This window comes from Panthera tigris, chromosome A1 (assembly GCF_018350195.1).
Source record: "Panthera tigris isolate Pti1 chromosome A1, P.tigris_Pti1_mat1.1, whole genome shotgun sequence".
NCBI classification, from domain to species: domain Eukaryota; kingdom Metazoa; phylum Chordata; class Mammalia; order Carnivora; family Felidae; genus Panthera; species Panthera tigris.
The window spans coordinates 165,832,564-165,860,340 of record NC_056660.1 but is presented as its reverse complement, the minus strand read 5'-3'; the positions used below and the strand labels follow the sequence as shown (position 1 = coordinate 165,860,340).

Below are 27,777 nucleotides of genomic sequence, written 5' to 3'. Positions count from 1 at the left end.
CAATGAAGATGTATCCAAGTTGGCCAGTCAGGGAGAAACTCAGTCTTTCTTTCCTCTGTCCCTCTCTTTCACCTTGTTTTTCTGTTTTTATCATTGATACTACATACACTGCCTGTAGAAGGGTTTTTATACATGGTTATATAATCTAAAAACATATCAGTTATTTAGGAAGTTTTTTCTTCCCCTAACTTTGAAATTTGAGGGAGTTTTTGTCTTTTTTTAGAGGACACTGAATAATACAGTAGAATGTATCATCACATATAGTTTTATAGCAAATGCACACAAAAAAAATCTCTCTCATTAAATTCTGGTCAAGTGTGATCATCTACTAAGCATTATCCTTTTTTATAGGCTTTTCCCTTACTGGGAAAGTGAATCTGAAAAAGAAAACGGAGGGAGCCTTCTTGCTCAGACTCTCCTGTGCGCAAGAAGAATGTTTAAACTAAATGGAATGTTCTTATTGTGCTTGAAACTCTTCAGCCTTTGTTCTTCACATAAAATCCAGCGCTTTTAAAAAACAGGCTTTAAGATGACTACCATGGTATGACAGTCAACCAAGTTTTCCTACACCATGGGACCATTTATATTTATAATTGAGTAATGTATACAGTTCATTTTTGAAGACTGTACCTGTATATAGTTACCAGCAATGGTAAGTACTGAGCACCCCCTCTGACCTCTAATTTCCTTGTGAAATAAATCTTAGTCTAGCCTAAAGCAAGAAACTTAAAAGCCCTTAAGTGGATCTGTTTTATCACTAGATTTTTTACATTAGACTTAGGCTTAATATAGCTCAGGCTTTTAATGTTTTTAGGATTGGCCTCTTCTTTGTTACTAAATAGGTTAATGCAATAAAAAAATAGAGAATATTATCTGGAGAAGACAATATAGGTTGACTCACTTAGCACCTTCTTCCTGTTCTTTCTCTCTTGCTCAGTTTTACTCTTGTAGAAAAACAAAAGTCCTCATGTTCTATGAGTCCCTTAAAGCTAGAGTGGCCAAGGAGGTATGATAATTTCTGATGCCAAAGCCCATTCTGCTTACCTCCTCTTTCTGCTCCAGTTGCTGGCAAGGTCTCTGGAGGTATAAAGTTCTTGCACTTAGTGGCAACCAAGGGCATAGAGAATCACAGATATCCTGTCTCTTATGCCACTGAAAACCTGACCACCTTCTTAACTGCTTACCTTCTGACTGTACATTACATGGAGTGGGGGGTGGGGGTGGGAGATAGCATATTTTTTAAGCCAATGTAGTTGGTTTCCTGCAGTTGACATTATTTCTAAATAAAAGATAATCTAAATATGAACTTTGGATGAGTAGTTATACTCACCTAGCTCACTAAATAATGAAAAGCTAGGTCTCTAACCATGAAAGACAATTTAACAGTCAGAAAATTTTCTATAGCCCAATTTGAGGTAAGAAAGAAAGTTCTGGCTCTTCAAAAAAAAACTCAAAAAATTATTAAACAATTTTTCTTAAAAAGTATCCATTTTCAATAATATATTGGACATCCACTAGTTGGCATTTTATCATTTAATCATCTTTCTAAGAGTACCCGGAATTTCCCACCTACAATGTTTATGAGGGATAGATTATTCCACCTCTGTTTCTAGTGGGTGCCCAAAGATTGGCTAAATCCAGTCAACATGACCTACCTTTTTGGACAAGATAATTTTTCCAGGTTAGTAAATATGAAATAGTCAGGGCAAACAGAGCTTATGGGTCTCAATTATATGGCTTTTATTTGGCTGTTAAGAAAGCAGAATTTCTCTTTCTTGCTGCCTATGAACACGGGAGCATGTAGTAAAAGAGGCTAACACCCTATTTGCAAATGCAAAGGCAGAGTGCCTCACAAAATGGGTGCAAGATTAAGGAAAAATAGCTGAGAGTGATGCATGTCCTGTTTATATTGCTGGAACCCAAGATATCAGCCTCTATTGAAACTAGAATAACCCACACATCGTACAGTGAAGTGACTTAAAAATTCCCTTTATTTTAAAAGTCTGAATTAGCTCGTTTTTCTATTACTTGAAATATAATGATTTCTGATATATAAAATATCTGCTTACTTTGTAAATGGTAGTATCAAAAAAAAGGAGATTATGATATTTGAAAATATTTTGTCACTATTACAGTTTTGCATTCTTTCTCTTTCTCTTTTGCCACATATGTATAAATGAAAGTTTATTCCATTCTCTGGAGTAATTTATAGTGCTTTCTGGAGGGATAAGCAATAAAATTGAAACGACAATATTACTCTGTAAATTCACTATCCTATATACATGTTTTTAAATCTTTTGGTCAAGAAATGTAGAGAAGAAAAAAATTGATTCAGTTTTATACTTGAACTTTACATCAAGCATAGATTGAAATTACTTCAACCCTTGAGCATTCAGTAAAGCCACCTAATAATTCACTTTATTTTAAAAACTTCAAACGAGAGTTCAAGAATATGGTTTCCAAGTTCCTGACATTAAGGCCCACCTTTCTCATTTCTATGCACAGGCTTTTCAAAGGCTAAGTCCTACATGTTTCATGAGCTGAGATACTGAGTGTTTGAAAACACCTCTCTGCTTTGAAGGTAAAGTGTACCATTTAGCCTTATTGTCATGAGTCCAATATACATTGTAGCTAGGAAAAGTCTATGGTACCTGTATGGGCAGTTTTGCACAAACTCACTGGAGTTGGTAGACTAGTGATAGCCGTACATGGCAAGGCTTTTAACTTTTTTTTAAATTCCAGTTATCATTAAAATACAGTGTTATGTCAGTTGCAGGTGTACAACATAGTGACTCAACAATGCCATACATCACCCAGTGCTCATCATGACAAACGTGCTGTTTAAACCCCATCACCCCTTTCATCCATCCCCCTACCCACTTCCTCTCCAGTAATCATCCAGTAATCATGTTTAGTCAGGAAACTGTTTCTTCATTTGTCACTTTATTTTTCTTTTCTTTGTTCATTTGTTTTGTTCTATATATGAGAGAAATCGTACGGTATTTGTCTTTCTCTGACTGACTTATTTCACTTAGCATTATACTCAATAACTCTATCCACGTTGTTGCAAATGGCAACATTTTATTGTTTTTTATGACTGAATAATATTCCATTGCATATATAACTCATCTTCTTTATCTATTCATCTATTGATAGACACTTGGGCTACTTCCATAATTTGGTTATATAATACTGCAATAAACATAGGAGTGCATCCCTTTGAATAAGTGTTTTTGTATTTTAGGGGTAAATACCCAATAGTGTGATTACTGGATCCTAGGGTAGTTCTACTTTGGACTTTTTGAGGAGTTAATTTTTAACCCCATATTGTTTTCCACAGTGGCTGCACCAGTTTGCATTTCCACCAATAGTGCATAAAGGTTCCTTTTCTCCCACACCCTCACCAACACTTGTTTCTTGTGTTTTTGATTTTGGTCATTCTGACAGATGTGAGGTGGTATCTCACTGTAGTTCTGATTTGCATTTCCATGATGATCAGAGATGATGAGCATCTTTTCATGTGTCTGTTGGCCATCTGTATATCTTTTAGAGAAATATCTGTTCATGTATTCTGCCCATTTTTTAGTTGGGTTATTTGATTTTTGAGTGTTGAGTTATATCAGTTCTCTGCATATTTTGGATACTAACCCTTTATCAGAGATGTCATTTGCAACTACATTCTCCAATTCAACTGGTTGCATTTTAGTTTTGTTGATTGTTTCCTTCAGTGTACAAAATAATTTTATTTTAATGTCATCCCAGTAGCTTATTTTTACTTTTATTTCTCTTGCCTCAGGAGATACATCTAAAAAATGTTCCTATTGGTCAATGTCAGAGAAATTTCATACTGCCTTTGCTCTCTTCTAGGATTTCTATGGTTCCAGTCTCACATTTAGGTATTTAATCTTTTTGAATTTATTTTTGCATATCATGTAAGAAAGTGGTCCAGTTTCATTATTTTGCATGTTGCTGTCCAGTGTTTCCAACACCATTTGTTGAGGAGGCAGTCTTTTTCCCATTAGACATTCTTTCCTGCTTTATAGAAGATTAATTGGCCATATAATTGTGGGTTTATTTTTGGGTTTTCGCTTGATCTATGTGTCTATTTTTGTGCCAATACCATATTTTTTGGTTACTATACCTTTGTAATGTAACTTGAAATCTGGAATTGTGATACTCTAGTTTCATTTTTCTTTTTCAAGATTGCTTTAGCTATCTGGGGTCTTTTGTGGTTCCATACAGATTTCAGGATTGCTTATTCTAAATCTTTGAAAATGCTGTTACTGTTTTTATAAGGATTGCATTAAATCTGGAGATTGCTTTTGGTAGTGCAGACATTTTAACATTTTTCTTCCAATCTATAAGCATGGAATGTCTTTCCATTTCTTGGTGTCATCTTGAATTTCTTTCATCAATTTTTTATAGTTTTAATGCACAGGTCTTTTACCTCTTTGGTTAAGTTTATTCCTAGATACTTTATTGCTTTTGGTGGAAATATAAATGTGTTTGTTTTATTCATTTTATTTTCTGCTGCTTCATTGTTATAGGAGTATAACATGTATAGAAGTATTCACATGTATAGAAATGCAACCGTTTTCTGTACCTTATTTTGTATTCTATGACTTTACTGAATTCATTTATCAGTTCTAGTAGTGTTTCGGTGGAGTCTTCAGGGTTTTCTACATAGAATATCATGTCATCTGCAAATAGTTTTAATTCATTCTTACTAATTTGTATGCATTTTATTTATTTATATTTTCTAGTTGCTATAGCTAAGAATTCCAGATGTATGTTGAATACAAATGGTCAGAATCAACATCTTTCTCTTGTTCCTGACCTTAAAAGGAAAAGCTCCCAGTTTCCCACCACTAAGTATAATGTTCACTCTTGGTTTTCCATACGAGGCTTTCATTGTCAAAATATACTCCTTCTTGACCTACCTTGTTGAGGGTTTTTATCACGAATGGATTTTGAAGTTTTTCAAATGCTTTTTATATATCTATTGAAATGATCAGGGGTGCCTGGGTGGCTCAGTAGGTTATCTCATGGCTTGTGAGTTTCAGCAGTGCTGACAGCTCAAAGCCTGGAGCCTGCTTCAAATTCTGTCTCCCTCTCTCTCTGCCCCTCCACCACTCATACTCTGTCTCTCTCTCCCTCTTTCTCTCTCTCAAAAATAAATAAACATTAAAAGAAAAAAGAAATGATCATATGGTTTTTATCTTTTCCCTTGTCGATATGATGTATCATGTTGACATATTTGTGGATATTGACCATGCTTACACCCCAGGAATAAATCCCACTTGATTATGGTGTATTTTTTTTAATGTATTGTGGGATTCAGTTTGCTAGTACTTTGTTGAGGATTTTTGCATTGTGTTCATCAGAGATATTGGCTTGTAGTTCTCTTTTTATGTTGTGTCTTTATCCACATAAATGGATGATACTAGTCTTATAGAATGAATTTGGAAGTTTTCTTTCCTCCTCTATGTTTTGGAATAGTTTGAGAATTATTGGTATTTACTCCTGTTTAAATGTTTAGTAGAATTTACCTGTTAATATGTCTAGTCATATTGGACATAAGGCCATTCCCATCAAGAGAAGAGATGTAGCTGATTTTCCTAAACACAGAAACAAACACAGAGAGTTAGACAAAAGGAGAACACAAAGGAATATGTCCCAAATGAAAAAAAAAAAAAAAGGACCAAACCACAGGAAGAGACCTAGGGGAAATGAATATAAGTAACATACCTGATAGAGAACTTAAAGTAATAACAATAAAGATACTCTCTGGATTTGAGAAAAGAGTAGAGGAAATAAGTGGAACCCTTAACAAAGAAACAAAAAAGAACCAATCAGAGATGAAAACAAAATAAATGAAATTAAAGATAAACTTGATGAAATAAATTACAAGCTAGAGGAAGCAGAGGAATGAATTAATGACCTAAAAGACAGAGAAATGGAAAGTGACCAAGCTGAGCAAATGATAGGGAAAGCTATTATGCAAATTGAGAATATTCTTAGGGAACTCAGTGGCTCCCTCAAGTGTAACAGCATTCACATTATAGGGATCCCAGAAGAAGAAGACAGAGAAAAGGGGGCAGAAAACTTACTTGAAGAAATAATAACTGAAAGCTTTCCTATCCTGGGGAAGGAAACAGATATCCAGATCCAGGAGGCACAGAGATCCCCTCAAAAAAACAACTCAAGAAGGTCCACACCAAGATACATGTAATTAAAATGGCAAAAAGTAGTGATAAAGAAAAAAAATTAAAAGGAGCAAGAGAAAACAAGGCAGTTACATACAGGGGAAACTCCATAAGGCTGAGAGTGGATTTTTCAGCAGGAATTTTGCACTCCAGAGGTAATGGCATGATATAGTCAAACTGCTGAAAGGAAAAGTCTTTAGCCAAGAATACTGTATCCAGCAAAGATATTATTTGCAATAGAAGTAAAGATAAAGAGTTTCTCAGACAAACTAAAACAAAAGTACTTCAGGACCACTAAACTAACCCTACAGGAAATATTAAAGGAGACACTGAGCAAAAAGAAAAGACCACAAACAAAAGAAAGAAAACTAGAAAGCATAAAAGCAGTAAAATAAGTATATCTACAAAAATAAGAGAAAGGGCTCACAAAATAAAAGTAAAGTATGACACCATCTGCCTAAAAGGTGAGGATGAGAGGAGTAAGGAACGAGTTCAAACTTAAGTGACCATCACCTTAATATAGACTGCTATGCGCAAAACATGTTATATGCAAATAGTAAGCAAAAATCAAAAACCAGTAATAGATACTCAAAGAATAAAGAGAAATGAATCCAAGTATATTGCTAAAGAAAGTCAACAAACCGTGAAAGAGAGCAAGAGAAGAAAAGATCAGAGAGAAACCAAAAAAGAACCACAAAACCAGTAATAATATGGCAATAAATGGATATCTATCAATAATTACTTTGAATGTAATGGAATAAGTGCTTCAATCAAAAGACATAAGGTGACACAGTGGATCAAAACAAGACCCATATACCACAAGTGACTTATTTCAGACCTAAAGACACCTACCAATTGAAAGTGAGGGGATGGAGAAACATTTATCATGCAAATGGTATCAAAAGAAAGCCAGGGTAGCAATACTTATATCTGACAAAATAGACTTTAAAACCAAGACTGTAAGAAGGGACAAAGAAGGAACTATGTGATAATAAAAGGTACAATCCAACAAGAAAATATAATAATTGTAAATATTTATGGGAGCACCCAAATGCATAAAACAGTCAATAACAACATAAAGGAACTAATCAATTGTCATACAATAACCATAGGGAATTTTAACCCCCAATTTATATCAATAGACAGATCATCTAAACAGAAAATCAACCAGAAAGCAATGGCTTTAAATGACATACTGAGCCATATGGATTTAACAGATATATTCAGAACATTCCATCCTAAAACAGCAGAATACCTATTCTTTTCAAGTGCACATGGAACATTCTCCAGAATAGATCACATATTAGACCACAAAACAAGTCTCAACAAATTCAAAAAGATGAAAGTCATTCTGACCTCAAAGCTATGACACTACAAATCAACCACCACAACAACAAAAATCTCAAAACATCACAAATACATGAAGGTTAAATAACATGTTACTAAACAATGAATGGGGTAAACAAGAAAATAAAGAGATAAAAAATTACATGGAAACAAATGAAAATCAAAACAGATTTCCAACATCTTTGGGGTGCAGAAAAGTCACTCTAAGAGGAAAGATACAGGCCTACCTCAAGAAGCAAGAAAAATCTCAAATAAACGCCTTAACCTTACACCTAAAGAAGCTAGAAGAAGAAGAACAATCAAAACTCCAAACTAACAAAAAGGAAGGAAATAGTAAAGATAGGAGTAGAAATGAATGATACAGACACTAAAAAGAACCAATAGGATAGACCAATGAAAGCCGAAGCCAGTGCTTTTAAAAGATCACGAAAAGTGATCAACCTTTAGCCAAATTCATGAAAAAGAGAGAGAGAGAAAGGTGGAGAGAGAGAGAGAGAGAGGGAGAGAGAGAGAGAGAGAGGACCCTAATAAACAAAATTACAAATGAAAGAAAAGAAATAGCAACCAACATCACAGAAATAACAATTGTAAGAGAGTATTATGAAATCATAGGCCAACAAATTGAATAAGCTAGAAGAAATGGATAAGTTCCTACAAACATATAACCTACCAAAACTAAAGGAGGAAGAAATAGAGAATTTGAACAGACTGATTACCAGCAATGAAATTGAATCAGCGATCTACTCCCAACAACATGACTAGGTTTTTGAGTAGCACTGAGTTTGAAACATTCATTCTCAAAACCAGTCTTATTGTTTTATCTTTGAGAACCTGTGTTATTTTTAGGTAGTCACTTTCTCAGAGGCCATACTAGATTCTCTCAATTTAGCATGCATGAGTATCACACAGGACACTGCTGAAAATGAAGATTCATGCATGCCATATATAAATAATACCTGTAAGTATCTACTGAGGTAGTTCAAGAACCACAGTTGAAAAAATGTTGGGATAGAAATCCCCATTTCCAGATGATAACTGTTAAAAACTGAGTAGATTACTTCAAAACTTTATGCTTTAAACACACTTGCTTTTAAGCACTTACAACACATGGGGAAACTCTATTCTTCCATAAGTTTTCCTTCAAATCAGATAGATTTGGAAAGGATGAACAAGCAAATCACTTCCCTCTCAGAATAAAGCAAAGGATACTATTCTCTCCTTCATGCCATGTAAGTAACTCGCAAAGATGAGAAAAACAAATACTTCAGCGCTCTTCTCTCCTCCATCAAGAGGCTTGCAGTCTACTAAAGTAACTAAAACAAGTTGTAAGTAACTATAATCAAATGGAAATACTTATGCTTTGTAAGAAAGAAGCAAACAGGGCCATCAGAGATCAAAAATAATGGAAAACATGTTCAACTTCAGGTTGTCCTATAAAATCAGTGTTTTACACAAATGCCTCTCTTTTGATGGCTTTTATTTATTTTTAATAACTTTAGAACTCACACAGTTGTCATGCAGTGTCAGTTGCAGTGTGGTGTCAATTTCCTTAACAAACAGAAACTTTATAGAGTTTAACATAACTTACAGTCTTTGGATGTGAATCTAATAGAGGCTTAACATCCACTTCTTGAAGGTATAATTGCTACCTAAGTTCTTCTTCAATATTTAAACAACAAAGTGAAAACATTGGGGAAATTCATGAATTAGCCAAGGAATTTATGAATGGTCAATTTTTTAACTGGAAAGAACAGTGGCAGAAAAAGGAAAGAAATGGAAACATTTTTATAACATAAACTGAGGCAAAAAGAGATTGAGTGAACACGCCATATAATAATGATGGATCATTGGACAACAACTTCAGAAAACAGGGTGCCATTTAAAATTAAGGTGATAAAGCTTTCTCAAACTCTCCCAGCATCAAACTAAGCTAATCATCATGTTCAGAACATTCAGAACAGTGTTTCTGTGTGGAGTGAAAGAGACAGAGAGAGAGTGATTTTGATGTAACAGTCTTCTCAGCTGCACCAATATAAGTGAAAAATTCTTGCCTGTAATGCCATCTTTAAAATCTAAAGATGTGGGGCACCTGGGTGGCCCAGCTGGTTAAACCTCTCGCTTTGGCTCAGGTCAGGATCTCAGGGTTCATGGGTTCCAGCCCTGCATTAGGCTCTGTGCTGACAGCTCACAACCTGGAGCCTGATTTGGACTCTGTGTCTCCTTCTCTCTCTGCCACTTCACCGCTCATGCTCTTGCTCTCTGTCTCTCTCAAAAGTAAACATTAAAAAATAATAATAAATAAATAAAATAAAATTGCAAACTGCTATTTTCATTTTTCTGTAAATCCACTTTTACTGCTCCACTTTTTAAATACTTTGTTTTCTGACTTATTACTTTATTCATTTATTAAATATTATAATGCAGTTCACTAAATTATTCAATATATGCAGATTTTTTAAGGGTACAAAGCTTTGTAAAGAATACTCTATGTTGATTTGTAGAAAAGAATTTAAAATAGTATAATAATAGAGTTGAGCATCTAGTGTACTAGTATATTAGAGGAAAAGAGAAGCTGTAGGAGGTGAGGAGATAGGAAGATAACAAAGACTTCCTAGAAGACCTTTCAATATCTACAATTTATTGAAACACATATGAAAAAAAGAGCTAGAAGGAAACAATATGTGCAAAGTAATAGTGTCATGAGAGACATGTGGACTTTAGGATAATAAAAACAGAAAACCTGTACTTGTGTGTTCATTCTGAAGTTTCAAATTACTTGGTCATAATTAGTTAGGGTGTATTTATTTTTAAATGTTTATCTATTTATTTTGAGAGAGAGAGAGAGAAACAGGCAGAGAGAGAGAGAGAGACAGAGAGAGAGAATCCCAACCAGAGTCCACACTGTCAGTGCAGAGTCCAGCATGGGGCTTGATCTCACGAACTGTGAGATCATGACTTGAAGCAAACTCAAGAGCTGGACGCTAAACTGATTGAGCCACCCAGGTGCCCCTGGGTGGATTTAGTGTTAAGTATTGTGATGATTTTACAGACTTTGTTATATATAAACAGGAAATTTGACATATGTCAGTTTATAAATATTTTATTGTGGGTCAATATTGATTAATTTCTCCTTCAGAGAATGATATCATTCATGAGTATATAAACATTATATCTTAGCTATTAATATAGACTACAAAACAGTTATATAGCCTTTTATTAGAAGGAAATATGACTGCGGGATAGAATAATCAAAAAATGGGGAAACAATTCTTACTAAATCATAGATTTGTCCCTTATAGGAAAATAATTTTCTCACATGACTCAGAGCATATTATGCCACATTTCCCTTTAAATTATAGATGCAATGGATATATTTCCATCAACAAAAAACTTTTATGGATTTTTTGACATTAGTCTTATAAGTTTCTCAACAATAATGTTTAAGTTCTCCAAAATTTTATCTGAACATCAGCTTAGAAAGCAGAACTGAGAAGAGGAGAAATGAAAGTATTACCACACATACTAACTACAGAATACACAAAATTTTCTTTGCTTCAAATTTTCAGTTTGTGATTTAATCTTTTATTGGTCACATAATACTAAATTAAAATCTTTGTTAAATGAATCACAAGGGCAGATAATTTTCTGTGCTTCAGAATTATTTTTTTCAGTTTCTTTTTTTTTAATATGAAATTTATTGTCAAATTGGTTTTCATACAACACCCAGTGCTCATCCCAACATGTGCCCTCCTCAATACCCATCACCCACCCTCCCCTCCTTCCCACCCCCATCAACCTTCAGTTTGTTCTCAGTTAAGAGTCTCTTACGGTTTGGCCCTCTCCCTCTCTAACTTTTTTTTCCTTCCCCTCCCCCATGGTCTTCTGTTAAGTTTTTCAGAATCCATTAAATTCATGATTTAATCTATTTGGGTCATCTCCCTTTTCTTTGTGAGAAGCCTGGCTAGAGGTTTATCAATTTTGTTTATTTTTTCAAAAAACTAACTCTTGGTTTCATTGATCTGCTCTACAGTTTTTTTAGATTCTATATTGTTTACTTCTGCTCTGATCTTTATTATTTTTCTTCTGCTGCTGGGTTTGGGGTGTCGTTGCTGTTCTGCTTCTAGTTCCTTTAGGTGTGCTGTTAGATTTTATATTTGGGATCTTTCTTGTTTCTTGAGATAGGCCTGGATTGCAATGTATTTTCCTCTCAGGACTGCCTTCACTGCATCCCAAAGCATTTGGATTGTTGTATTTTCATTTTCATTTGTTTCCATATATTTTTAAATTTCTTCTCTACTTGCCTGGTTGACCCATTCATTCTTTAGTAGAGTGTTCTTTAACCTCCATGCTTTTGGAGGTTTTCCAGACTTTTTCCTGTGGTTGATTTCAAGTTTCATAGCATTGTGGTCTCAAAGTGTGCATGGTATGATTTCACTTCTTTTATACTTATGAATGGCTATTTTGTGACCCAGTGTGTGATCTATCTTGGAGAATGTTCCATGTGCACTCAAGAAGAAAGTATCTTCTGTTGCTTTGGGATGCAAAGTTCTAAATATATCTGTCAAGTCCATATGGTCCAATGTATCATTCAGGGCTCTTGTTTCTTTATTGATCCTGTGTCTAGATGATCTATCCATTCTGTAAGTGGGGTATTAAAGTCCCCTGCAATTACCACATTCTTGTCAATAAGGTTGCTTATGTTGTGATTATTTGTTTTATATATTTGGGGGCCCCCATATTTGGCACATATATATTTATAATTATTAGCTCTTCTTGATGGATAGACCCTGTAATTATTATATAATGCCTTTCTTTACCTCTTGTTATAGCCTTTAATTTAAAGTCTAGTTTGTCTGATATAAGTATGGCTACTCTAGCTTTCTTTTGACTTCCACTAGCATGATAGATAGTTCTCCATCCCTTCACGTTCAATCTGAAGGTGTCCTCAGGTCTAAAATGAGTCTTTTGTAGACAGCAAATAAATGGGTCTTGTTTTTTTATCCATTCTGATACCCTATGTCTTTTCATTGGAGCATTTAGCCCCATTTACATTAGTGTTATTATTGAAAGATATGGGTTTAGAGTCATTGTATGTCTGTAGGTTTCATGTTTGTAGTGATGCCTCTGGTACTTTGTGGTCCTTGCACATTTCACTCACAGAATCCCCCTTATAATCTCTTGTAGGGCTGGTTTAGTGGTGATGAATTCCTTCAGTTTTTGTTTGTTAGGGAAAACCTTTGTCTCTCCTATTCTGAATGACAGACTTGCTGGATAAAGGAGTCTTGGCTGCATATTTTTTCTGTTCATCACATTGAAGATTTCCTGCCATTCCTTTCTGGCCTGCCAAGTTTCAGTAGTTAGGTCTGCCACTATTCTCACGGGTCTACCTTTGTAAGTTAGAGCCTGTTTATCCCTAGCTGGTTTCAGAATTTTCTCTTTATCCTTGTATTTTGCCAGTTTCACTATGATATGTCATGCAGATTGTTTCAAGTTACGTCTGAAGGGAGCGCTCTGTGCCTCTTGGATTTCAATGCCTTTTTCCTTCCCCAGATCAGGGAAGTTCTCAGCTATGATTTTTTTCAAGTACACCTTCAGTCCCTTTCTCTCTCTCTTCTTCTTCTTCTGGAATTCCTATGATACGGATATTGTTCCATTTGATTGAATCACTTAGTTCTCTAATTCTCCCCCCATACTTCTGGATTTTTTTTATCTCTCTTTTTCTCAGCTTCCTCTTTTTTCCATAATTTTATCTTCTAATTCAACTGTTCTCTCTTCTGCCTCTTCAGTCTCTGCTATGGCCGCCTCCATTTTATTTTGCATCTCATTTATAGCATTTTTTAGCTCCTCATGACTATTTCTTAGTCCCTTGATCTCTGTAGAAATGGATTCTCTGCCCTCCTCTATGCTTTTTTCAAGCCCAACGATTAATTTTATGACTATCATTCTAAATTCTTGTTCCGTTATATTGCTTAAATAGTTTTTGATCAGTTTGTTAGCTGTCGCTACTTCCTAGAGTTTCTTTTGAGGAGAATTCTCCCGATTCGTCATTTTGGATAGTCCCTGTAGTGACTCCAAACTGTAGAGCACTTCCCCTGTGCTGTCAGGAGTAACTTGTGTTGGTGGGCGGGGCTGCAGTCCCAAAGCCAGCCCCCAGCCCACCGCTGGGCCACAGTCAGACTGGTGTGTACCTTATCTTCCCCTCTCCCAAGGGCAGGACTCACTGTGGAGCGGTGTGGCCCCTGTCTGGGCTACTTGCATACTGCCAAGCTTGTGGTGCTGCTTTGATGGGATCTGGTGTATTAGCTGGGATGGATCCACAAGGTGGACAGGAGCAGGAGGGGCAGGCTTTGCTATCAGTGGTCCCCTGCAGGAGGGGCACTCCAGCACAGGGAGGTAGGAAGGCCCATTGGAGGGATGGATCCACAGAAGCACAGCATTGGGCATTTGAGCGGTGCAAGCAAGTTCGGTGACGGGAACTGGTTCCCTTTGGAATTTCTACTGGGGGATGGGAGAAGGAGATGGCACTTGCCAGCGCCTTTATTCCCCAACCGAGCTGAGCTGAGCTCTGTCTTCCGGGGCTCAACATCTCTCCCTCCCGGTGTCCTCTTGCCCTCCCTGCTCTCTGAGAGCAGCACTGTTGACTTTTAACATTCCAGATGTTAAGTCCTGCTGGCTGTCAGAACTCACAGAGACCAGCCCCTCCACTTTTGCAATCCAGACTTCTGGGCCTCTGCCTTGCCAGGCAGGCTGCCCCTCCAACGTCCCAGCCCCCCTTCCAGTCCATGTAGCATGCACTGCCTTTCTGTCCTTCCTTCCCTCTTCTGTGGGCCTCTTGTCTATGCTTTACTCTGCAGAGTACATTCTGCTAGTCACCTGGTGGTTTTCTGGCAGATGTGGGTGGTATCTAAGTGATCAGCAGGACAAGGTGAGCCCACTGTCCTCCTGGCTGCCATCTCCCGGGTCTGTGCTTCAGAATCAATGTTCTCTACATAGTAGTATTTTTGAAATGATGTGATTTTTGATAGATGCTAATTTGGATATTATTATGTGTTAATGGTATATGGGAATCTTAGCATCTCAGATAATGTGACTTCCTCTTTGTTGAGAGTTCAAACTCTATCTTTTTGAATACCTCTGGATTAGAAAAAAAGATCAAGGTAATTACCTAACTTTACACATGAAGGAAATAGAAAAAGAGTAAACAAAACAAAGTCAGCAAATGGAAGGACACAACAAATATGAGATCAAAAGTAAATAAAATAGAAAACAGGAAACAATTGAAAACAGTAAGAAAACTAAGACCTTGTTTGTGAAAGGAAACAAAATTAACACATTTCTATCTAGACTAAGAAAACGGGAGCTAGGGCTTAAGTAAATAAAATCAGAAATGAAAAAGGAGGCATAAAAATGATATGGCAGAAATATAAAGAATTGAAGGGACTACTATGAACAATTAATATGCCAACAAGTTGAATAACCTAGAAGAAACAGGCAAATTCCTAGAAACATAAAACTTAACAATACTGAATCCTGAGGAAATAAAAAATCCAAACAGACCAATAACCAGTAAGGAGATTGCATCAGTAATCAAAAACTTTCCAACAAACAAAACCCCAGCAATGAAGATCACTTCACTGGTGAATTCTACAAAATCTTCAAAGAAACATTAATGCCAGTACCTCTGGAAATTTTCCAAAATCTTAATAGGAGAGAATACTCATTGTATGAGGTCAACATTTCACTGATTCTAAAACCAGATATGGGAACTACAAAAAACTGAGGGCCAATATCCCTGATAAATATAGAAGCTAAAATTCTTAACAAAATATTAGCAAATGAAATTCAACAGAACTATAAAGGGAACATACATCATGATCAAGTAGGTTTTATTCCTAGGATGCAAAGATGGATCAACATATGCAAATTAATAAATGTGATACACCACATTAATAGAATAAAAGATGAAATTCCTATAATCATCTCAATAAGTGTAGAAAAAGCATTTGACAAAAGTTAACATCCTTTCATGATAAAATCTCTCAACAAATTGGATATAGAAGGAGTATATAGCTCAACATAACATCCAAAATCAGAAAGGAAGAAATAACATTGTCTCTTTGCAGATGATGTGATTTTATATATAGAAAATCCACAAAGACTTCACCAAAAACTATTAAAGCTGTTAAATTAATTCATTGAATTTTTAGGATACATAAATCAGTTGTGTTTCTATATACTAACAATGAAATAGCTAAACAAGAAAAACAATTCAAATCACAATAGCCTCGAAAGCAGTAAAATACTTAGGAATAAATTTAACCAAATAAGTGAAAGATCTGTGTACTGAAAAGTAAAAGACTTTAATGAAGAAATTTAAGAAGACACAAATAAATGGAAAGCTATTTGTGTTCATGGATTAGAAGAATTTATATTTTTAAATGTCCATACTACCCAAAGTTATCTGCAGATTCAATATAATTTCTATGAAAATTTCAATGACATTTTTCACAGAAATAGAAAAAAATTATACCCTAAAGTGTATATGGAATCTTAAAACATGTATGGAACTGAATAGCCAAAGCAGTTCTGAAAAACAAGAACAAAGCTGGAGGCATCACACTTCCTCATTTCATACCATATGACAAAACTGTACTAATCAAAACACTGTAATACTGGCATAAAAATAGGCACATAGACCAATGGAACAGAATTTAGAGTCCAGAAATAAACTCCCACATATATGGTCAACTAAAACTTGGCAAGGGAATGAAGAGTATTCAATGGGGAAAGGATAATATTTTCACTAAGATATTTTCAGAAAATTGGATAATCATATACAGAAGAATAAAACTGGACCATTATCTTATACTACTCACAAAAACTAACTTGTAAAGATTAAAGACTCAAAAACATAAGGCCTGAAATGGCAAAATTCCTGGAAGGATACATAGCATTGATCTTGGCAGTGATTTGGGTAATGACACCAAAAACACAGGCATCAGAAGAAGACAATAAATATGGGAATGAATCAAATTTGAAAAACTTGGCATAGTAAAAGAAATAATCAACAAACAAAAAGACATCCTATGGATATTTTCAAACTGTTAAGAATTAATATCCAAAATGTAAGAAACCCATACAACTCGATACCAAAAGGACAAATAATCTGACTAGAACATGGTCTTAGGGACAAATATTTTCCCAAAGAAGACCTACCAATTGTCAATAGGTACAATAAAAGACACTCAACATCACTAATCATTAGGGAAATGCAACTCAAAACTACAATGAGATATCACTTCATATCTGATAAAATGGCTATCATCAAAAAGACAAGAGGTCATAAGTGGCATCACTAATGTGGAGAAAACAGAATCCTACACACTGTTGGTGGGATCATAAATTGGTGCAGCTACTATGGAAAATATAATGGAGGTTCCTCAAAAAATTAAAAATAAAAAAAAACAAAGCTGAAGGCATCAGTATTCCGGGCTTCAAGCTGTATTACAAAGCTGTAATCATCAAGACAGTATAGTATTGGCACAAAAACAGACACATAGATCAATGGAACAGATTAGAGAACCCAGAAATAGAACCACAAATGTATGGCCAACTAATCTTTGACAAAGCAGGAAAGAATAACCAATGGAAAAAAGACAGTCTCTTCAGTAAATGCTGTTTGGAAAACCAGACAGCGACATGCAGAAGAATGAACCTGGACCATTTTCTTACACCATACACAAAAATAAACTCAAAATGAGTGAAAGACCTAAATGTAAGACAGGAAGCCATCAAAATCCTAGAGGAGAGAATAGACAACAACCTCTTTGACCTTGGCCACAGCAACTTCTTACTTGACATGTCTCCAAAGGCAAGGTAAACAAAAGCAAAAATGAACTATTGGGACCTCATCAAGATAAAAAGCTTCTGCACAGAGAAGGAAACAGTCAGCAAAACTAAAGGACAACTGACAGAATGGGAGAAGATAATTGCAAATGACATATTGGATAAGGGTTATTATCCAAAATCTATAAAGAACTTATCAAATTCAACACCCAAAGAAACGAAGTAATCCGATGAAGAAATGGGCAGAAGACATGAATAGACAGTTTTCAAAGAAAACATCCAGATGGTTAACAGACACATGAAAAGATGCTCAACATCACTCATCATCTGGAAAATACAAATAAAAACCACAATGAGATACTACCCCACACCTGCCTGAATGGCTAAAATTAATAATTCAGGCAACAGCAGATGTTGGCAAGGATGCAGAGAAAGATGAACCCTTTCACACTACTGGTGGGAATACAAACTGGTGCAGCCACTTTTGAAAACAGTGTGGAGGCTCCTCAAAAACTTAAAAATAGAACCGCCCTATGACCCACCAATTGACTACTATGTATTTACCCAAAGGATACAGGAATGCTGGTTCAAAGGGACGTATGCACCCCAATATTCATAGCAGCTGCATCGACAATAGCCATAGTATGGAAAGAGGCCAAATGTCCATTGACTGATGAATGGATAAAAAAGATGTGGTATATATATTCAATGGAATATTACTTGATCAAAAAGAATCAAATCTTGCCATTTGCAACAATATGGATGGAACTAGTGGGTATTATGCTAAGTGAAATAAGTCAGAGAAAGACAAATATATGATTTCAACCATATGTGGAATTTAAGAAACAAAATAGATGAACATAAGGGAAGGAAAGAAAAAATAAGATTAAAACAAGAGGGACACAAACCATAAGAGACTCTTAAATACAGAGAACAAACTGAGGGTTGCTGGTGGGGTGTTTGGTGGGGAGAGGGACTGAATGGACGATGGGCGTTAGGAGGGCACTTGTTGGGATGAGCACTGGGTGTTATATGTAAGTAATGAATCACTAATTTTTATTCCTGAAATCATTATTACACTACATGTTAGCTACCTTGGATTCAAATTAAAACACAAGTAAAAAATAAAATAAAACTACTATATGATACAGCAATCCCACTTCTGGGTATATATTCAAAGGAGGTGAAATCAAGGTCCTAAAGCAATGTGTGCACACCCATATTCATTGCGGTATCATTCACAACAGCTAAGATAAAATGCATTTATAATGGAATATTATTCAGCCTAATGAAAGAAGGAAATCTTGCCATCTGGATGGACCTTGAGAGCATTCTACTATATGAGATAAAATCAGACAGGGAAACACAAATACTGTATAATCTCACTTCTATGTGCAATCTTAAAAAGCTGAATTCATAAAGACAGAGAATAGAATGGGGGGTTCCAGCATCTGGAAAATGGGGGAAATGGTGAGATTTTGATCAAAGGGTATAAGCTTTCAGTCAGAAGATGAGTAAGTTCTGAAGAATTCATGCACAGCGTAGTGACGATAGTTAACAATTATATACTTGAAAGATGCCAGGAGGATAGATCTAAATGTTCTTATCACATACAGACACAAAAAGGTAATTATGTGAGGTGATGGACGTATTAAGTAATGTTATGGTGGTTATCATTTCACAATATATATGTGTAGCAAATCATCATGTTGTACCTTAAATTCACATAAAGTTATATGTCAGTAATGCCTCAATGAAGCTGGAAAAAAGAAAATATGTTATATATAAACATTTAACTTGGTGCTTTATAAATATAGTTTATGTGCACACTGTAGAAGATAATTGTAAAAATAAATATACTCTCTAAACACTGCCATGATATTAATGTATCTTTTTATATTCTTTAGGAGTTTTTATAGTTTTCTTTGTTCTTTTAATATGACATGATGTCTCATATTCAGTTTACTTTTATCTGTTTTGTTAATTGCACATTCTTTTTTTGAAATGGTGTCCCTGATAGCCCCACTTTTTGAAGAAAAATGTGTCATTTTTCTTATCCTTCAATATCCACATGAATTTTTTTTAATTTAAGCGAAAAATTTTTTTGCCCTAGAAACACATACAGGTAGCCACTCTAGTTCTAATTATGCACAAGTGATTAGACATTTCTGTCAACATCTCCAAAACTCAGGATATATTTTAATCAATAATTTAGTATTTTCACAACCATTTTTCAGAATTGGCTGTGTAGTCTTTTTGTATATGTATGTATAAAAAGTTAAGATGCATAAACACATGCCAAACTGGGTCACAGAGTTACACATCATATGCATTTACAGAGGGCAATTTTCTTATCATCTAAAATTATCTTAAAGTTAACTTTGCCAGAGGATGCCTGGATGGCTCAATTGGTTAAGTGCCGGACTTCGGCTCAGGTCATGATCTCGTGGTTTTGTGAGTTCAAGCCCTTTGTTGGGTTCTGTGCACTGAGCACGAGGAGCTTGCTTGGGATCCTCTCTCTCTCCCCCTCTCTCCATGGCCCTACCCAACTTGCGCTCTCTCTGTCTCTTTCTAAATAAACTTTAAAAAACAGTTAACTTTTTCATGATTCCAAATCATGTAACTTCAGTATTAAAATAAAATTCTAAATGTAAATCAGAAAAACTTTCAACTGATAAATAATGATTTAAAAATGACTTCAATGTCAATGTTCACTGAATATTTGTATTCAGACTTTTAAAATTATGTAATTTAAATACTGCATCTTGGAAAAGATACTGAAATATAAGAAAGAGGGAACAACTCAATTCTCAATATCAGTTTTTTTTATAATCACTATTTTCTTGTTACTTAATAAATATCCAAAGATTTTTCCATTTATTTCTAAATAAAGGTAGTACCTTTTAAAAACAACTGCAAAACAAATGAGAAATTCTACTACTCAACTAGTATAAAAATGCCAAGAATACATAGACGGATTATTGTACTGTGTTTAAAACTAAAACAAAATATTCCTTTTATCTTATAAAAAAAGGTGGAAAATTTGTCTGGATAGTTAAGAAACAGTTATTCAATTTGTGAAGAAATTTTATTTCTTACATTTCAAGTATTCTAGATATAAATATTCTACTTAACTTTTGTTTTCTAAAGATAGTTGAAAAAGTTGAGTACTTTAATTTTGATAAAGCATTTCTACAGACTCTGTTCTTCATGCCCATTCTGTAATTGTCAGGTAGTTACTTAAATAAAAAGGGCATAGTTCCTATGGCAAATGAAATTCTGGTAGGACAATTAACATATTTTAGAGCTTGTGCATGATATTAATACATTATATTTTGAACACCATTTCCAGCCATTCCTTAAAATAGATCCAAATGAGGATTTTGCCAGTATTTCAAAATATCAAAAACTTTTATTTGAATCATAAATTTAATTGAAGATAAATCTTAATCTACTCTTTTCCCAAGAGTAATATGAGGTGGGAAAGTGTAGTTTCAGAACTTAAGTTGAGTGCTAATAAAATAATCCATTTTTGTTTCCAAAACATTTTGACATTATTGAAATGTAGTTTCCTTTTATTAATGTCTTCAGAAAGAAGCCATGATCCTTCCTGAATAGAAAAGTAAAAACAAAACAGAACAAAAATATAATCATCTAAAACATAGGTTTTATCAAATAAACAAGTTTTAGACAAATTATAATTTGGGGGCAGACTGCCTAGACAAGCTAATTTCAGCTTATGCTTTTGACCAAACAAAACAATTATATATGACACAAAAGTGCCAACAGCATTTTAATTACTTTATGTAGTTACAAAATTTCATGCTGTTTATGTACTCAAACTATCACTGATCTTCATTTTCTCCTTTAAATGGAATAACCTTGTATCTTGAATAATCTTCAATTGAAAAAAAAAAAGGCTTGATCTCAGTGTTCAAGATAATGGAGGGAAAAAATTACCTTTAATTTAATTTAACTTCTCCTACTTGTATTTACCTAGATGATATAATTTAATTAGAAGGAAAATTCGGGCAACAGGTCATTAACTATATCTAATAGAACTTTGAATGCATTTGGATATGGGGATGAAGATTGTTGTAGTGAAGGAGCTCCCAGAACATCTGTTATTTAATGTGACAGAAATCCAGTTATATCAAGTATTACCACATTTCTGAATCATTTCAAAAGGCAATATTGATGGAGGCCTGGTCCATTTTTCTCTTCATGTTTTTCTTGGATCTTGATCAGACAGTATCTCAATTCAAAGTGGATATATGATGCCAATACAAATAGGATCCTCTTTTCCTTTCCACTGCTGCATTGCATCCTTGTAATATGTGATGTATAGTGTGGAGATAGACTGACATAGTTAATGAGAGGTGACAGAAGGCAATAAGATACCAAGTTCTATAAATGCCGGATGTGAAATGAAAATCTATATAAGTTGAGCTCCAACGAGGCATTTTAATTTCAGCTCTTGTTTATCAACCTGAAGAGATACAACCACATAGGTCAATAAATATTCCTATTAGCTATAAGTCTTAAAAAATACACATAAATATCATAGTTTTTCAAAAACTATCTTCATCTGGTATTTTTTTTTTTTTAGAAATCACCTGGGGCACCTGGGTGGCTCAGTCAGTTATGCATCTGACTCTTGATTTTGGCTCAGGTCATCATCTCACAGTTGTGCTATCAAGCCCTGTGTTAGGCTCTGCACTGATGGCGTGGAGCCTGCTTGGAATTCTCTTCTTCCTCTCCCTCGTTGCCCTTCCCCTGCTCACGCTTTCTCTTTGTGTCTCAAAATAAATAAATAAATTTATTTTAAAATAAACAAACATTTAGAAGTCACCTCATTAATCCTCAGGCCAGTGTAAGATTTTACTAATATTAGGAATTCAGCATGTTCATAGGTTACACTTAAGAGTCTATCTACCAATGTGCCTATTGAAATGCATCATTTTGGAAAACATTTAGATTGTTCCTATAATATTATTCATATGGCAGAAAGTAAGTTTCATTGGTCCACTAAATTCATCTATTTAAATATTCTTGATGGGTTAAATAAATGCTATCTTACTCAAAAATATATCAAATTATAAATTGGTCTCATGAACTAGGTAAAGAATATCTAAATAAGAATATAGTATTTAGATCAAATCTTGTCTAAAGGATAACTACATATATTAAATTTTTTAAATGGTATTACTATTGATCCTTGAGCAACACAGTGGTTAAAGGTGCTGACACCCCTGCACAAACATCCACATATAACTTTGACTCCCCCAAAACTTAACAACCAATAGCCTACTGTTGTCTAGAAGCCTTACTGATAACAAAGTCAATTAATACATATTTACATGTTATATATATATTACATACTGTATTCTTACAATAAAACAAGCCAGAAAAAAGAAAATGTTATTAAGAATATTATCAGGAAGAGAAATACATTTACAGTAATGTACTGTATTTACAAAAAAAAATCTGAGTATAACTGGACCTGAACAGTTCAAACCTGTGTTGTTCAAAGGTCAACTGTAACTGGTTCAGAGAAATAAACAGCCAGTTGTCAAAGCATTAAGTTAGTATTCACAAATATAAGTAGTGAGATATAATAGACACTGAGTCAGCATTTGGTGTCTGAACAGGAATTGGTGCAAGATCGAGATTTCAGGGGGAAAAAAAGGTGTTTTAAAGAACCAATAGTAATTCTTTTTTTTTTCTTTTTGACCCGTTGAAATATAGCAATAGAGAGTAAATAAAACATTTTGTATGGTTATCTCAGTATGTTCATTTGAACTAATTACTGGTTCAATGTAATATTTATAAAGCTACCAACAAAGGGTATGACTCATTGCAGATCTTCAGTAAAAAGTGGTTCATTTACTCTCTAAGTTTAGGGGATAAAGTTTTGCTCTACTTCAACTGTCAACTGCAGTTGTTAATCATTAATACTTTCTCTGTTGTTTATAATAAGATTGTGAGGATAATAATTCTGTTTCCATATTACCTCCTTAACTGTATTTTATACACTTCATAAAATGAGATTTTGTGAAGAAGCCAACTTTGCTTTTATTTGGCTGATAGTTTCTCTTGGTTAAGGCTTCATTGGATTTATAGATGAATTTTTGGAAAGAATTAACATCATAATAAGGTATATCATCTCCCTCATGATTATTGTATATCTATCATACTTATTTCATTAAAATTAATTCATTGTTTCTAATTCTAAAGATAAGCTTCATTTACTTGAGTTCAGCTTTTGGTGCACTTTTATAAGTTTTGGTGAATTTTCATAGCTCAGTTTATTTCTTCATGACAGAGGCATACATTAGTTATAGTTTTTCAACTTTTTGTATATTAAGGAAGGGTATTTAGATGTAAGATAAATTAACTTAAATTTTTAAAACATTAGAGAGGAAAATTAATTAAATTATATGTAATCCTGCAATTCCAATTTCAGGAATGTATTCTAGAGAATCTAAGGAATGAAGATGTTCATTTCAGTATTGTTTATATTAACACAAAAATAAGTATGAGAGATCACCAAAGTATTCATCATAAGAGAATTATTAAATGCATTACAATATATCTATACACCAGACCATGATAAAATGGATGATGTAGATGTGAATGTACTGAGAGATCATATTATAAGGAAAATGTTAATTTGCAAAATGGTATGAATTTTATGGTGTAAAAACTACAAGCATAGGTCTTTACCTATTCTCAAAATGGTTAATCCTAATCACTTCCTAAAGTATGGTAGCTCAAGAAATATTTTATTATTCAATTTATATACTGTAAACTATTTTTATTTTTGGCTCTTGATCAGATAATATTTTAAAATATTTTTTATGAGAAAATGGAGAAATAAATGGACAGTTGTTAGTTGTTGGAAAACATAATTAAACTCTATCACTGAGGAAAAAAATCTCAAACAACAGTGATTAAGTACATAGCTAAAAGAATATGATTTTATTTCTGATATAATACAAATGCAAACAATGTCATTGTTTCTATTTCTTTAGTAAAGTTAACTGATTTTAAAAATTGGATATAAAAATTCTTCCCTGGCTATAAGCATTCTCAAATTTCACAACAAATAAGGTATTTTAAAATCTTTAAATAACAATAAAAGATTTAAGATTTTACCCTATTTATAAGCTAAATGGCTAGCCTGCCACAGTTTTTTAAGTATGTTCTCAGAAGGTACATGTAGGACTTCTAGGTAAGAGCAAAGGACTGTTTCTCACATTACAGCATGGAATGTGAACATAATATTTGCATTGATTCCTCCTGCACTTCAAGTCCTATTCAGCCACACAGAGCTACCCTGATATATGCCTGCATCCAGGTTACATTATAGGACAGAAGCCTTGAGCTCAGAAAATCCAAATAATTTATAATGAGCAATAAGCATGACTGTTTGCTCTGAAAGGAGATGAACTCTCTGTATTTCAAGATTGTTTACCACATGAGCATCTTTACATGCTTCTGTTTTCTAGATATACAGAAATGCTAGAGATCTGTTGAGAAATGTCTCCTAACAATATCCACTCCTTGTTTCTGTACCATCCTGGGACTGGATTTTTTTTTCATGGCTAAACCTCTTTACTAGGCACTCTAAATAACCTGATGATCAGAGACTGGGACCAAATCAATTCAGTTGTTTTAATTCAGCCATTTAATTAAGTCTACACCAATGGAACTTCAAGGTGCATGATGGGACCAATCTTTGTCATTTGTTTCAACCATGCCTTTAACAGTCCCAGACTGAAATAGTCAAAAAATTCTGTAAACTACCAGTGTCTAACTTAAAATACTAAGTGTCTTTTTTTTTTTTATCTAATTGGCATTTTTATATTGACCTTTCCTCTCGGCTAAGGTATTCATTAAGCTACAACATGATATATTAGTAAATATATAGACTTACCTTATTTTACAAAGGGGACAATTAAGGTAATTCTGTCATCCACAACTGTCCTGGTTAGTGAGCTGAGTCTGAGATGGCATCACTGATCTCTTTAGCTAATGAGTTATAAACTCATTTCATAACACCTTTTCTAATTGTATAATTCCCACTATAGAGACATTTACCGGCACTGTGTATATGATAACATTAATACTCCCTCCCCGAGAAATTTTTCTAAGTGTCCAAGAGATATCCAATTTAGGAGAGAACCTCTCAAGGTCTGAGTGCTACGTGATCTACAGGTGGTGTCCCCTTAAGCAATTACAGGTCTGTTATGACCACCATTAAAGTGCACATCACTGTTTTGGGGAGGGAGGCAAGTTAATGCCTGGATTATACACAAGAAACAGTCCCAAGGATGCACATTGTACCCCTGGAAAGTAATTGTGATTTAGAATTGTTGAGGTCCTCCAAATGGGACCTACATTAGCAGAGGTCACAATTGCCTCCATTGCTCCACTGGTGCATTTCCTTTTGTAATGGTAAGTCTTTAAAGTCTGTATTCAGTCTGAGTAATTGAACCTACCCTTTGTTCTTGAGGTATTTCCTAAGAGAAGTTAGACCAACCTGTCCTTTGTCCATTCCAACAATCAGGTGGTATTTGCCATGGGAGGTGATGATATCCAATAGAAGAATTAAGACATTTTATGTTAGTTTTCTATTGTAGCATAACAAATCACCAAAAACTTAGCATCTCAACACAGCACACACTTATTATATCATGGTTTCTGTATGTGAGCAGTGTGGGCACAGCTTATCTGGGCCTTCTGATTTAGGGTCTTGATAAGCTGTAATTTAGGTGCTGTCTAGGTCTGTGTTCACATCATATCACAGGCTTCAATGGAGAAAGATCTACTTTCAAGCCCATTTTTGTTGCTGGTAGAGTTTATTTACTGTGGCTGTACAACTGAAGTCTTTTTTTTTTTTTTTTTTTTTTTTTTTTTTATGACTATTGGCTAGGAGCAGTTCCTTGCCATATGGCTCTCTCTATGGGCCATCTCACTTAGCAGTTTACTTCTTTAAGCCAACAAAGGGATTTTTTTCTGATCATGCTAGCAAAGCATAGTTGTAATATATCTATTAACATAATCACAGGAGTCAAAGCCCATTATCACTGCCATATAATGTAACCTAATCAAGGAAGAGACATCTCATCACATCTCATACTACTATTTAGAAGCTGGTCTCAAAACCCATTCCACTCAAGGAGAAAGGAAGTCAATGATCACAACAGTAGGGGAGGTCATGGAGTAGATAGAAGCCAACTTATAATTCTGCCCACTACAGAGGACTGCAGGAATGAGAGTAGGAAAAAAAAATCCAGAGTGTATTTTACTTCATGAGGAAGAGGGCTCTAGGGATAGCTTTAAAAAAGTTATTCTTCCCCCTATACTTTCAAGGACTTAATCTATTCCCTGTAAAAGTGGTGGGATAATTGTTTCTGCTGCCTCTGAAAAACTGGTGTTTCTAGGAGCTATACTATAACTTTTATTCTAAACATACCCTCTTTACACTCAGAGCTTTCATCCAGAAGAACCAGGAGAAAAGAGACAAAGGAACTTTCATAAAACTAATAGAGACCTATTATGTACCTTATATATGTCTCTGTAGAGGACTTGGCAAACAATGTACTCAACTTATTACTTCTTTCATTACCCTCTGATCACTGCTAAGAATAAGAGGAGATGAACTCTTTCTGGGGACAGCTGCATTTATATAACCAAAATGTATTGTTAAGACCAGAAAGAGGTAATGGATATAGAATCAGAAATCTTTTTGAGTAATATTTGAGGAGACTATTCCAGTATTCAGCAATACTAGATGTTTATGTATCTTAGGTACTGTGGAAGTTCCATTAAAGGACACTCAGCCCATTGTTGAGTGGTTTTTGCAATAAAATTCATACCACTTTCAGACTTCAAATGATCTAGAAAGTCAAATATTATTCATATTAATGTTAAGGGCCATAGTGGTATGGACAAAGTCAGCTGATGAAACTGGAGCATCAGTCCTATAACCTGGAAATAGTACACATAGAGTTCCAGTCTATGATGATGAATGTATTGCAACATCTGGAATGATGATAGATTTAAGCAGGCAGTAATTAGTGCAATCTGGTTAGTGCAGGTTCAATCAGCAACTTGGTTTCAGTCATTCTCATCAGAGAACAGGCCCTTATTATGGGCAGCAAATAGTGACTAGTTTTCTAGGACTGCTCTAACAAATTACCACAACTTGATGGCTTAAAATAACAGAAATGTATTTTCCCACAGATCTAGAGGCCAGAACCAAGATGTCAGCAAGATTGGTTCCTTATGAAGGCTCGGGGGAAAAAATCTGTTCCATGCCTCAATTCCAGCTTCTGGTGGCTGCAGATCATCCTTGGTGTCCCTTGGCTTG

The 27,777-nt window shown here is 34.6% G+C and overlaps 1 long non-coding RNA gene across 1 annotated transcript; it reads left to right on the top strand.

Moving 5' to 3' along the window:
* Positions 1-541: 541 nt before the first annotated feature.
* LOC122231529 lies at positions 542-27,777 on the top strand. Its single transcript, XR_006208766.1, has 3 exons — positions 542-652; positions 2,506-2,581; positions 27,651-27,777. It is a non-coding gene; the product is annotated as an uncharacterized LOC122231529 (long non-coding RNA).